The sequence below is a fragment of the Xyrauchen texanus genome, chromosome 12, assembly GCF_025860055.1.
Source record: "Xyrauchen texanus isolate HMW12.3.18 chromosome 12, RBS_HiC_50CHRs, whole genome shotgun sequence".
NCBI classification, from domain to species: domain Eukaryota; kingdom Metazoa; phylum Chordata; class Actinopteri; order Cypriniformes; family Catostomidae; genus Xyrauchen; species Xyrauchen texanus.
Window position 1 is genome coordinate 41,897,903 of NC_068287.1, and position 12,220 is coordinate 41,910,122.

The 12,220-nt window shown below is 42.6% G+C and overlaps 1 protein-coding gene and 1 pseudogene across 2 annotated transcripts in view; one reads left to right on the forward strand and one right to left on the reverse strand.

Moving 5' to 3' along the window:
- The window catches only part of LOC127652778 (Fc receptor-like protein 5), a 248,555-nt gene that overhangs the window by 78,150 nt on the left and 158,185 nt on the right, over positions 1-12,220 (reverse strand). The window lies entirely within an intron of this gene.
- The window catches only part of LOC127652772 (B-cell receptor CD22-like), a 52,165-nt pseudogene continuing 40,106 nt past the window's right edge, over positions 162-12,220 (forward strand).

Consider the following 12,220-nt stretch of genomic DNA (forward strand, 5'->3'; position numbering starts at 1 on the left):
TAATCATCCGCATTATTAAGATTTTCAGTCACACAAAATTGTGTCGTTCATGTGTCATCATGTCACTAAAGGTCTGCCTCTAGACTTCATCTTGTTGAACAGGAAGTCTTAAGGCTTTAACACTGACTGTGTCTTTAATGGTCTGTCATTAGTAGATCAGTATGGAGCTCAGTCCACTTCCTCTTGTGCTCTGTGAGTATTGCTTCATCTGTATTTATTTGCGTGAATATCTTTTATTGTTATATCATAGTTATGAAAAGGATCGTGTGATTCTGTGTTCCTGTTTTTCCTCCACAAAAAACTTTCATTCTCTTCTCAGTTTCAGATATTCAGTCCATGATTTATAAGTAAAATATGTAAGTGTGAGAAATGAAGTGTGCAGTCAGTTCTGTGTGTGAAACAGAAATAGCAGGTGAATGATGGAAGTCGTTGTATTTGTTCAGTCATTCAGTTTTGTGCTTTTAGTAAAGGTGTCTCGAATCAGTTTTTTAGTTAACTCTGTTTTGCTAAATTGGCATTGTAGATTTTCACCAGCAGTTAGTTTGAGTGTATATAGTCCTCTACTTGTGATGTGAAACTCAGAGGTCCAGACTGTTGTTTTGATGCCAAAACAGCTGGACAGGAAAGTTTCTCTGCCATGATAAATATTTGGGTGGTGGCGCTAAACATTTAGGTGAATTACTACATTTTCATTATTGTTACTATTTTTTATTTTTTTTTCAAAAATTTTGCACAGGTTAAACAAATAGTGATTTAATCTATGAAGTCAGTCCTTCTTGACTAAATTCATGTATTAACATGTATGTGATGAGGAGGAGGGCGGGGCTGGATGGTGAGGGTGCACTGCCAGCGATGAGTCACCTAATCACCCGTTAGGGGGATAAAGACGAGCCGGGGGTGCCAGAGAGAGAGACACACGTGGCCGCTGTGTGTGTGTTTATGTTTGTTTAAGTTCAGTTATGTAAATAAAGATATGTTGAATGTTCTGCCTGTTCCAGCCTCCTCCTTCCCCATCCTTTACCTGCTCCTCCAGCACCCCATTCTGGCACGATGTACTCCCCTCCCTCCTGGCCATCATTCGGCCAGCAGGTATTCCCTGCCTCTCTGGAGCCCTGGGAGAGAAGAGCGGAAGGAGAGGGAAAGAGCGAGGAGAAGAGACCATAAGAGAGAGAAAGAGAGAGAGAAAGAGAGAGAGAGAGAAACTTGCTTGCCAGTCCCCAAACATGCCGTAGCCTTGTCCTTAGCCACTCCTCCATCCTCTGGTGGAAGACAGCGAATGGCAGCGTGTCCTCCAATCCTGGCAAATGGAACAGCTCTTCCTGTTCCTGGCAGACAGCAACGGCAAGGACTCCACAACAGCGCATCCCTCCTCCCTCCCGGGATTCGGCACCAATGTAATGGGTAATGGATGGGCAAGGAGGAGGCGGGAACTGGCAGAACATTCAACATAACTTGAATTACATTACATGAGTACTCTCCATAGAAATAATGATTTATTCTGCTGTCTTCCACCAAAAGGCCAAAACTACTAAATTTGCTGTAATGACCCATTTTGGGAGTGTAGTAATTCCACGAAATGTGTATTGCATTTCCATAGTAATAATAACATTACAAATAAGGAAGAAGAAAGGGCCACAACCTGAATATTGTAATTGCTAATTGTTATGATATTATTGTAATTGTAATTAATCGACTGTTCATTAGTAGTTACTCAATAGTTATTTCTCCTGAAGCTGAATTAGTAGATAATTAAAAGTAGTTCATCAGGAGGCATGACTGAATTCAATAGTTATTGATTAGCTAATTATTACTTAACACAACTATAAAATGCTATTACATACTGATTAGTTAACACATCTTCCTTAGTAGTTAATAGTAGTGACTTAAGAGTTAATGAAGAATGACCTATTAGTTCTGCAGTGATTTCTTATTAGTTATGCATTAAGTGAGATAAAATATTCTAAAGTGTTACCAAAAAATCTGTTACGCTTCTTATAAATCCAGTTGTATATTGTAAGTAATATATATATTACTGTAATAACAACTAACCCGGAAGGTGAATTTTACAGAAAACATAGACCCTTAAACTGAAACCTAATCTGAACAGATCAGCTACACATTTACACTCAATATCAAATAATATCAATATAAATGCAATTACAATGTTGCTCTAGACAAATTTAAAGAGCTTGAATTGATGGTGTAATTATGGTTAGTTTTATATTGTACAAACTGTTTATAGTAAATTAATAGTTTATCAGCTCCATGTTTACACTGTAATAAACTTTTTTCTTTGTACTTTTTCAGTGCTGATTTCAAACATCCATTTTGGACACACTGAAGGTGATTCAATTTGATTCATGTATTTCATCACATTTTTACAATATGTGTGATTATATACATCGTCACTTCAGATAACTTGTTATAAAGCAGCAGACACAAATAAATCTAACATGTAGTCTACTTTAGGTTTACCAAAAGATTTCAATGTTTCTGTCAATTTGAGTTCAAAAGCTCCTAGTGATTATTTTAAGAGACATGATCTATAGTGAAACATCTAGATTACGGATGTAACCTCCATTCCCTGATGGAGGGAACGAGACGTTGTGTTGAAGAAGCGACACTAGGGGTCACTCTTGAGCACCGAATATGCCTCTGATCTCCGAATATGCCTCTGAAAAAAGGCCAATAGGAATTTGGCAGACAGTATTTGCATACCCCGCCCCCGCACATACGGGTATAAAAGCGGTCAAATACGTCGAGTTCATTCAAGAATTTTCTGAGGAGCCGGAAATGGTCCGGCCACTACAGTGGCTCGGCTCATTGGCATAGCCGGGAGGACTCACTTCGACGTTGTGTCGAAGAAGCGACACTAGGGGTCCAATTCAAATCACGCCATGCGCTGAGCCGTGTACGTGTACTGCTGACACAAGAGCGGGCAGGTATGTTACATGCAAACGCGACCAGTTGTGTCAGACTGCACGTACCCTTCCCCATTGCCCCATAAAAAGTTGTCAAAATCCTTTTGGTTACCCTAAGCAGGGCCTCTTTTCTCTCTATTATTCTCGCATAGAGCCAAAGAGGCTGGGGCCCTTACACACATCGTGGGAAGGGGGTCTTACCCGGTTTCCTATTCTTTCAGGTGGAAAAGACCCTGCAGAGACCACACCTGCCCAGAGAGGGGGAGGTAAGGTGGCGAATACATCACATGGCCATTCAGGTCACATGTGGAAACATGGCGCGGTGGTAGATCAAGCCTCAAGGAGGCTCACCGTTGCTACAGCACGGTGACCGGGGGGCAGCTGGAACTGCCTAATGGAGACGCAGGTCCACTTGCAAGGGGACAGTACCGCGGAAAATATACACAGGAGGAGTCCAAGCAGGAGTCCCGATTGGGTCAGCGAATTCCTCCGCCGAATTGCGGACCCACAGGGCTAGGAAGGAATCGTTCAGGGATCCGAATGTATGGAATCTCCTGGGAGAGAAAGCGCACAGTTTTACCTTGACCGAGGGAAAGGGCGCTAGGTGGGATCGATCCACCCGGCCAGTCCATCAGCGTGTTACCGAGTTCTACTGGCTCAGACCTGAGAAAACACGGGACGATACTGACTCAACCCTGAGACTGTAAAATCTCGCAAAGGTATTAGGTGTTGCCCAACCCGCTGCTCTACATAAGTCTGCCAGGGAGGTGCCCCTGGCCAGTGCCCACGAGGGCGCAACACTCCTTGTTGAGTGTGCTCGGACCCGCAACGGGGGGGGCACGGCCTGGGTGTGATAGGCCAATGAAATGGTGTCCACTACCCAGTGAGAAAGCCTCTGTTTGGAGACAGCGTTCCCTTTCCGCTGTCCACCAAAGCAGACAAAGAGCTGCTCAGAACGTCTAAAGCTCTGCGTGCAGTCCAAGTAGGTACGCAAAGCACATACCGGACACAGCAACGAAGGGGCTGGGTCTGCCTCCTCCCGGGGCAGCGCTTGCAGGTTCACTACCTGGTCTTTGAAGGGCGTGGTAGGAACCTTGGGCACATAGCCCGGTCGTGGTCTTGGGATCACATGCGTGTCTGCCGGGCCGAACTCTAGGCATGTGTTGCTAACAGAGAACGCTTGCTGGTCCCCGAACCTCTTGATGGAGGAGAGAGGGCCCTGAGTCCAACTGATTCTAGCGGCTCGAAGGGAGGTCTCTGAAGGCCCGTGAGGACCACTGAGAGATCCCAGGAGGGGAACAGGCTTGAACGGGAAGGATTTAACCTCCGGGCGCCTCTTAGGAACCTGATGATTAAGTCATGCTTGCCCAAAGACTTGCCATCTACTGCGTCGTGGTGGGCTATAACATACACCTTCAAGGTGGACGGGGACAGCCTTCCTTCCAACCTCTCCTGCAGAAAAAGGAGCACTGACCTAACTGCGCACCTCTGTGGGTCATCAGCCCGGGAAGAACACCTCCAAAGGAGGATACTACGGGCGAGTCGCGACATGTGGCAGAAGAGTACCGCATTGGCGATTTTTTTACGCTACCGCTATCGCTGTCTTCCACCAGAGGATGGAGGAGTGGCTAAGGACAAGGCGACAGCATGTTCGGGGACTGGCAACGTCTTGGTCCCTGGGTCGATCGTCTCAGGAGCGCCTGGGAGCCTTAGGGGTCCTGGAGGGGATCCGTGAGATGGGGGGTGTCGACTTCCTGCTGGGTGCTCGACGGGTCCTGGAGAGCTGGTCCCAGGTTGAGGCGGAGCAGGGCGTTTCTTCGCCGCAGGAGAACTGCTGGGTAAAGTCCTCGATGGTGTCGCTGAAGAGGCTGAACTGGGAGACAGGGGTGTTGAGGAAACGCACTTTGTCGGTCTCATGCATCTTGACCAAGTTCAGACACAGATGAAGTTCCTGGACCATGAGTGTGGCCATCGCCTGCCCGAGTAACTGCGCTGTGACTTTCTTGGCTCTGAGGGCGAGGTCGGTCGCTGAGCGCAGTTCCAGAAGCACTTCGGGGTCAGGGCTACCCATGTGCAGATCTTTGAGTGCCTTGGCCTGGTGGACTTGCAGGTGGGCCATGGCATGCAGGGCGGAAGTGGCATGCAGGGCGGAAGCGGCATGTCCGGAGGTGCTGTAGGCTTTGGCCGTCAGTGACGATGTTGTCCTACAGGCCTTGGAGGGGAGTACAGGGCGACCCCACTAGGTGGTAGGGTTTTCGGGACACAGGTGGAGAGCAACAGCCCTATCCACCTGAGGAATCGCCATGTACACGTGGGACACTCCGCCATCGAGGGTAGCGAGAGCGTATGAGCGAGTGGCTTTGTGACGTGTGGAGAGGGGTGCCCGCCATGCAGACGTCAGCTCATCATGCACCTCCGGGAAAAACAGGACCGGGGGGGCCGTGGCTGTGAGCAGTGCGGAGCCCCCAGGAACCAGTCATCCAACCGCGATGGCTGTGGGGAGGATGAAGGGTTCCTCAGCCTGGGCATGCAGGCCCGAAGGCGGCAGCCAAGGGGAGTCATCCGCATCAGACGCCGCGCTCTAGAGGATAGGCAGGATGGCTCTAAGGCGAGCCGCTGTTGCCTCAAGCACGGACGGGAGTCAACGAGCGTGCCGGGGCGCAGGTGGTCCGAGGGGGTGTACCTGGTGGAGCTGCACCTGCTGCCATCCCCAGATCGCCTCCATCGCCAGCAGCACTGTCCTCAATCCCATAGGAAGAAGGAGCAATGCGGGGGGCGGCTGGAGTGGCGTGCTTTCTGTTGAAAGCGAGCCGCGACCGCAACGTTGCCATGGTAATGTTCTCTCAGAGAGAACCTCGATATAGCGATCTTTTAATAAACTTATTATGCAATAAAATATGCAAATGTACTTACAATTAGTTACACGCATACACATAATCCACAAATTCATTAGATGGCAACACTTCTGACTTTCCATTTATCAACCTAAATAATGTTAAAGACAAATTCATTTATTTAATTAACAAAACACAGAAAAGGGTAGTAAACCAAAAAGTAAAACACATTTAAAAGATAATAACTAAATAATAAAAAAACATTTTTAATCGTTCGCTAAAATAAAATGCATTGATGATTTACCAGTGAGAGCACAAGACATTTAATTTTCATCTTCCTAATGATTTTATATTAACAGAAATTCCCAAACCAACTCTGACTGTGAATCCACAGAGTTCAGTGTTCACTGGAGACACAATTACTCTGAACTGTGATGTGGATCAGTCAACAGAATGGGAGTTTATATGGAGAAAAGATTCAGACACCGAAACAGTTGAAGCTTCAGGAACTAAAACAATCAGTTCTGTGAAAGTCTCTGATGGAGGACAGTATAAGTGCAGAGCACGAAGAAGAGAAAACAGACATGTTCTCACAAATTACAGTGAACCATTAACAGTGACAGTAAAGAGTAAGTATTTTTCCTTACATTATGTACTGTTCTGAGAACACAATATACAGTAGTTTACAATGAAGTAACTGTGTTCTAGTAAATAGGGAGTGGTGGTGGCATAGTGGTTAAAGCACAGGGCTGGTAATCAGAAGGTCAGAGGTTCTAACCCCACGGCCACCACCACTGTGTCCTTGAGCAAGGCACTTAACTCCAGGTTGCTCCAGGGGGATTGTCCCTGTAATAATTGCACTGTAAGTCGCTTTGGATAAAGCGTCTGCCATATGCATAAATGTAAATGTAAATACAGCAAATTATTTGACATAAATTTCACTGTGAATCATCTTTGAACAGAAAGACCAAAAGTGATCGTACAGCCTGATGAACGTGTGTTCAGAGGAGAGACAGTCACTCTCAGATGTGACATACAGGAGGAAGGAGACACGAGCTGGCAGTACAGCTGGTATAAAGATGATTCTGACATTAAATATGAACTACAGGAATACACAATCAATCCTGTAACTGAGTCTAATGTAATAGAAATGAGACTGGAGGATCACGATACTCACACAGCAGTGATGAAGTTACACTAACAGTATTGGGTGAGTGAGTTCATCTGTGTTCACAGGGGTGTGTCTAGGGGGAGGCTGGGGGAGGCAGTGCCTCCCCTAGGATAAGCTCTGCCTCCCCTGAGAATTTGAGAAATAATCTGTCCATCTGATGATAAATTACAATTTAAAAGTGGATTGTTTTGTGCATATTTTTCCATCACTAGCAGATGAGTGAGGTCTGACACAACAAAAATCCAGTTTTGGCGCTGTTTCACAGTGCGCGCGAGCGCGCGAGCTCGGCGTACGCGCTCAGAAAAAGTGCATTATGTCAGAACGCCAATGAAATGTTTACCTGGCAGAGCTTTAAAGCACGAGCAAACAATGAACTTTTGTGATTGAGAATAAGTGCAGTGTCCTGTGAGTGTAACTCTACCGCTGCATTAACATATGATGTGAATGTACGTCGAGTTTTCGGGGACTGATCGAGGCGCCAGAACTGCAGCTGATAGAATGTGCGGCGATGAGAAAGCAGTGTGCAGTGCACTGTATGCGGTGCACGAGCAGCGCGAGATGCTTTCACATATGCTGCGTTACTTTGCAGGCTAACTGATCCGCGGCTGTACTGTACCAGAAACACTATTTTTTTTATTTCAAATCCAGAAGTTATCAACAACTTTTATTTAAAAAAAAAGTTTTGTCTGGATTCTCTTTGTACACATATACACTCTTTAATAGAAGTATTCACGTTAAAACCCAATTTAATCAACGTATTCAATGCATTACTTCTATACAGATGTATATATTAATTTGCTCGAGCAATTAAGTGGAAAAATATTTAACCATGTATTTATATTAAAATCGCAAACATTTAAATTAAAACTTAAAATTGACAAAAACTGCAGACTCATACCTTTTCTTTTGCATTTAAATTTTAATACATTTAATAATCTTGCATTTCACAAAGAACTTGTTTTTCCACCTCCACGAATGAGACTAGAGTCGTTCATTATCCCGCCTTGTTGAGGTAAATTTTAGTTTTCCTTGCTTTACCCCGGTCTTAAAGTAAAAATGAGACTGTGAAAAATAGTAGTATTTAATTAGATACATTTATCTAAGTCTATTTTGACTATAGATCTCAAAACTCCTCCAGTAGCCCCTTAAATAAAAAACGAACAGTCCTAACTAGAACGTTCATTAACATTTTTTTAGCCTATTGCTTTTCTATTGGCCGTTATTGGGTGTGTGTCAGTCTGCTGCGGGATCACATTAACAACCAGAGTGCGCAGTAGTACAAAGAGGCCTTACCCATTTTACATAAGCTGTATGTCACAGCACTCATCATTGGTGTGTCCTCCGCTGCATGTGAAAGTTCTTTTTCTACCTTGAGCCGCATTCTCACCCCTCTCCGAAGATAAATGCTGCATTCAAGGAAGAGAGATTTGGTCATTTTGGCACACGAAAACAAAATCACAAAAGGTCTGGACATGAATCAGTTTGTTTCTGAATTTGCCAAGACTAGCCGCAGACTGGTCCTGTAGATAGGATACACTGGATTTACTACAATAGTTCACAAAAAGGGTAAAATAATAATAAAAATAAAAAAAATAAAAAATAAATAAAATAAAGTTATGTTGCCTCTGCTAATCGTATCATAATTTCAATTCTAATAGTTTCACAAAAATAGCTTTTATTTCAACTCTCTAGGTCTCCTGACCCCCTGTAGCCTAATATGTTATGTTTTCTTTTATACAGGCCTACTGTTTACATTTACATTTATTCATTTAGCAGACACTTTTATCCAAAGCCACTTACAACCAGAGAATAACATTAAAATACTGTTCTCATACCGTTTAAATGAGCATATCAAATTTTTTTACCTGGGTCGCATTCACAAAGAATCTTATATGAGGCTACAAGTAGCTTCATAACTTTAGACTCCTAATGTGTTTTACTAAGAGTAATTCATGAAGCATTTTAGCATAATAATATCATCATCATATTATTAATGTTGACCTGGTTTAACTAACTTTTATGTGATAGCCCTATAGTCTAATAGGGGCCCTGTGCCTATCTCTAGGTTCGTGGCTTAGAAAAAGATATGCACTAAAACAGATTGTGTGTAGTATAGCTTAATTTTGCGCCGATTTTTTCAATTGTTTATGTTGCCCCCCCCCAAACATGATATCTTGGTAACCCCTCTGTGTGTTCATCCTCATTTACATCAGCAATGTGCAGAAATATTCAATACATGATGACAGAATATTTTTCTAAGAGCATTACGAGAGGTCAGGTTTATGATTGTGTACTGGAGAGACAGTGACTCTGAAGTGTGAGAGAGAGTCTCATTACAGTAACTGGAGATATCAGTGGTATAAAAACAGCCCTGCAGTGTCTGAGTCTGAGCGTTACACTGTAAACAGAGACACTCTCACTATCAGAGGAGCTGCTGAATCTGATCAGGATCTGTACTGGTGTAGAGGAGAGAGAGATGAAAGACATCAAGATCACTCTATACATTTCTTACTCTCACTAGTGTCTCTCAAATCTGCAAAATAGGAATTGAAGACAAAATCAACCAATTTATTTGTGATTATCATAATCATTATGTAAAAGGTCACTTGTATTAACATTTTCTTTACAGAGTTCTGATTCAATGTAAACAGGTCACAGTGATGGGTTTAATAACCTCCTGTTACTGTTTCTCTAGTGAACTCTTCAGCACATGAATGTTTCTTATTCTCCTGCAGGATTGAAACCAAAACCTGAACTCACATCAAATCTTGAAGGAGCTGCACTGACAGGAAACACAGTGACTCTGACCTGTCACATGGATCAGTCGACTGGATGGCAGTTTTACTGGTACCAACACACACAGGAACATCAGAAAAGCACAACAGACACAAACTCCTACACAGTGAACATTGATTCAGTGTCTGATGGAGGTCAGTACTGGTGTAGAGCTGGAAGAGGAAATCCAGTTTACTACACACACTACAGTGATGCATTGTGGGTAAATGTTACAGGTGAGATAGAAAATGTATTTTAAGATGACATTAGTTGATGCCATACAAGTTAATTTGATATAAAATTCTGATGAAACATTTAAATGTAACTAATATTGTTGAGAATTATTGCGTGAATATTAATCATTTAGTGATTCAATTGTTTTTATGTTATGTTGGTTGAAAATAGCATAATAAGTTTTCTTTATACAGATCAACCTAAAACTATTTTGACTGTAAAGCCTGAAGATAATCTGTTCAGAGGAGAAACTGTCACTCTCAGATGTGACATACAGGGTGGAGGAGACACTGAGTGGACATACAGCTGGACTCTAGAGAATAAAAACACTGTCAGTAAATACAAGAAACAAGAGTATAAAATCAGCCGTGTTGAACACACACACAGTGGTAAATACACCTGTAGAGGAACAACAAGAGACGGACAAAACTCAGAGTTCAGTGATGCTGTTACACTGACTGTGTTATCAGGTGAGTTTATATCTTTATTCATTATAGGAAATATAAATAGCAATTTTCGCATTAATGTTAAAACAAATATTTAATGTTATTAATTTTTTTTTTAAATGAAGCACAAGCAGTGTTAAGTGTTTCTCCACAGAAGTGGCTGACTGAAGGAGATTCAGTGACTCTGATCTGTGAGGTTTACGGCTCCTCTACAGGATGGACTTTCAGCTGGTACAGAGATGATAATGACTGCAAATATAAAGTCCTGTCAGACAGCAGCAGAGGAGCTGGAGGAAACTACACTCTCAGTTCTGCTGCTGTAAATCACACAGGAGTTTATAAGTGCAGAGGAGAGAGAGGAGAACGAGCGTATTACACAGAGTACAGCAACACACAGACACTATGGGTCACTGGTGAGTTAAAAACACTGTGTGTGTGTGTGTGTGTGTGTATGTGTGTGTGTGTGTGTGTGTGTGTGTGTGTGTGTGTGTGTGTGTGTGTGTGTGTGTGTGTGTGTGTATAAAACTTTAATGCTCAAATGTGGTTTAAAACATTTCCAAATTCAAGCTGTGATGTGTTTCTCAGGTGTCTCTCCTTCAGTCTCTCTGATCATCAGTCCCAACAGAACTCAACACTTCACATCTGAATCTCTCTCTCTGAGCTGTGAGGATCAGAGTAACTCTAATGGATGGACAGTGAGAAGATACACAGACAGTGGATAGTCTGCAAGATTGTTCATCATCATCATACTGGGGATCACAAACAGGATCTACATGTAGAATCAGTTACACCCACACATCTCACACTGGAGTGTACTGGTGTCACTCTGAATCTGGAGATATCAGTAATCCTGTTAATCTCACAGTACACAGTGAGTCTACAACTCTGTATTTACTAATTTATTGCTGGTTTACAATCAGTGTGTAAAGCAGGTTGATATAATAATGCAGGAAGCAAAAGATATATTTATATTTATATTTATGCATTTGACAGACGCTTTTATCCAAAGCGACTTACAGTGCAATTATTACAGGGACAATCCCCCCGGAACAACCTGGAGTTAAGTGCCTTGCTCAAGAACACAATGGTTGTGGCCGTGGGGTTCGAAACAACAACCTTCTGATTAACAGCCCTATGCTTTAGCCACTACGCCACCCACCACTCCAAAGAAAAGATACAATTCAATAACTGCTAGTGTCGGGGAGTAACTAACTGCATGTAGTGACGCTACTAACTTAAATACATTTTTCAGTAGCTTGACAGAATCTCAGTTGCTTTTAAAACAGAGTAGCTTTTCCAGTAGCGAACTACTTTTTCCAACAAGTAAAAGTGTAACATGACCAAACCAAATGGATCATGTTGGTCTTGTTGGTCATCTTTATTGTGTAGAAGCCAAACTTTTACGGGCAAAACGTCCGAAGATCTGGCAGCATATTTCTGTCTGCTGATCAGAATCAGACGTTGTCTTCTTTTGTAATGGCAGATCACAAACAAAAATAGTGAATTACCGTCATCTACTGATAGTTTATTACAGCTCACTTGGATTAGAAGAGATTGTCTGATGGTTAAGTAAAGCGAGCAAACACAGTTTGTTTACCTTTACAAGACGTACAGGATCAGGCAAATCTGAAAATGATAAAAGAACAACATTTTCTTCTTCTATGAAACAAAGAATGTTTCACACAACCGCATATTTACCTTTACTATTTAAATAAAATCATTCAAAAAGTTATTATTGCCTTTTGAGGCAATACGTTTATTTTGCTTCTCATCATCTGTGTGTTATTGGGAAAAGCGAGTGAATTATTATCATAATATTTATAAATATACTGTATATAT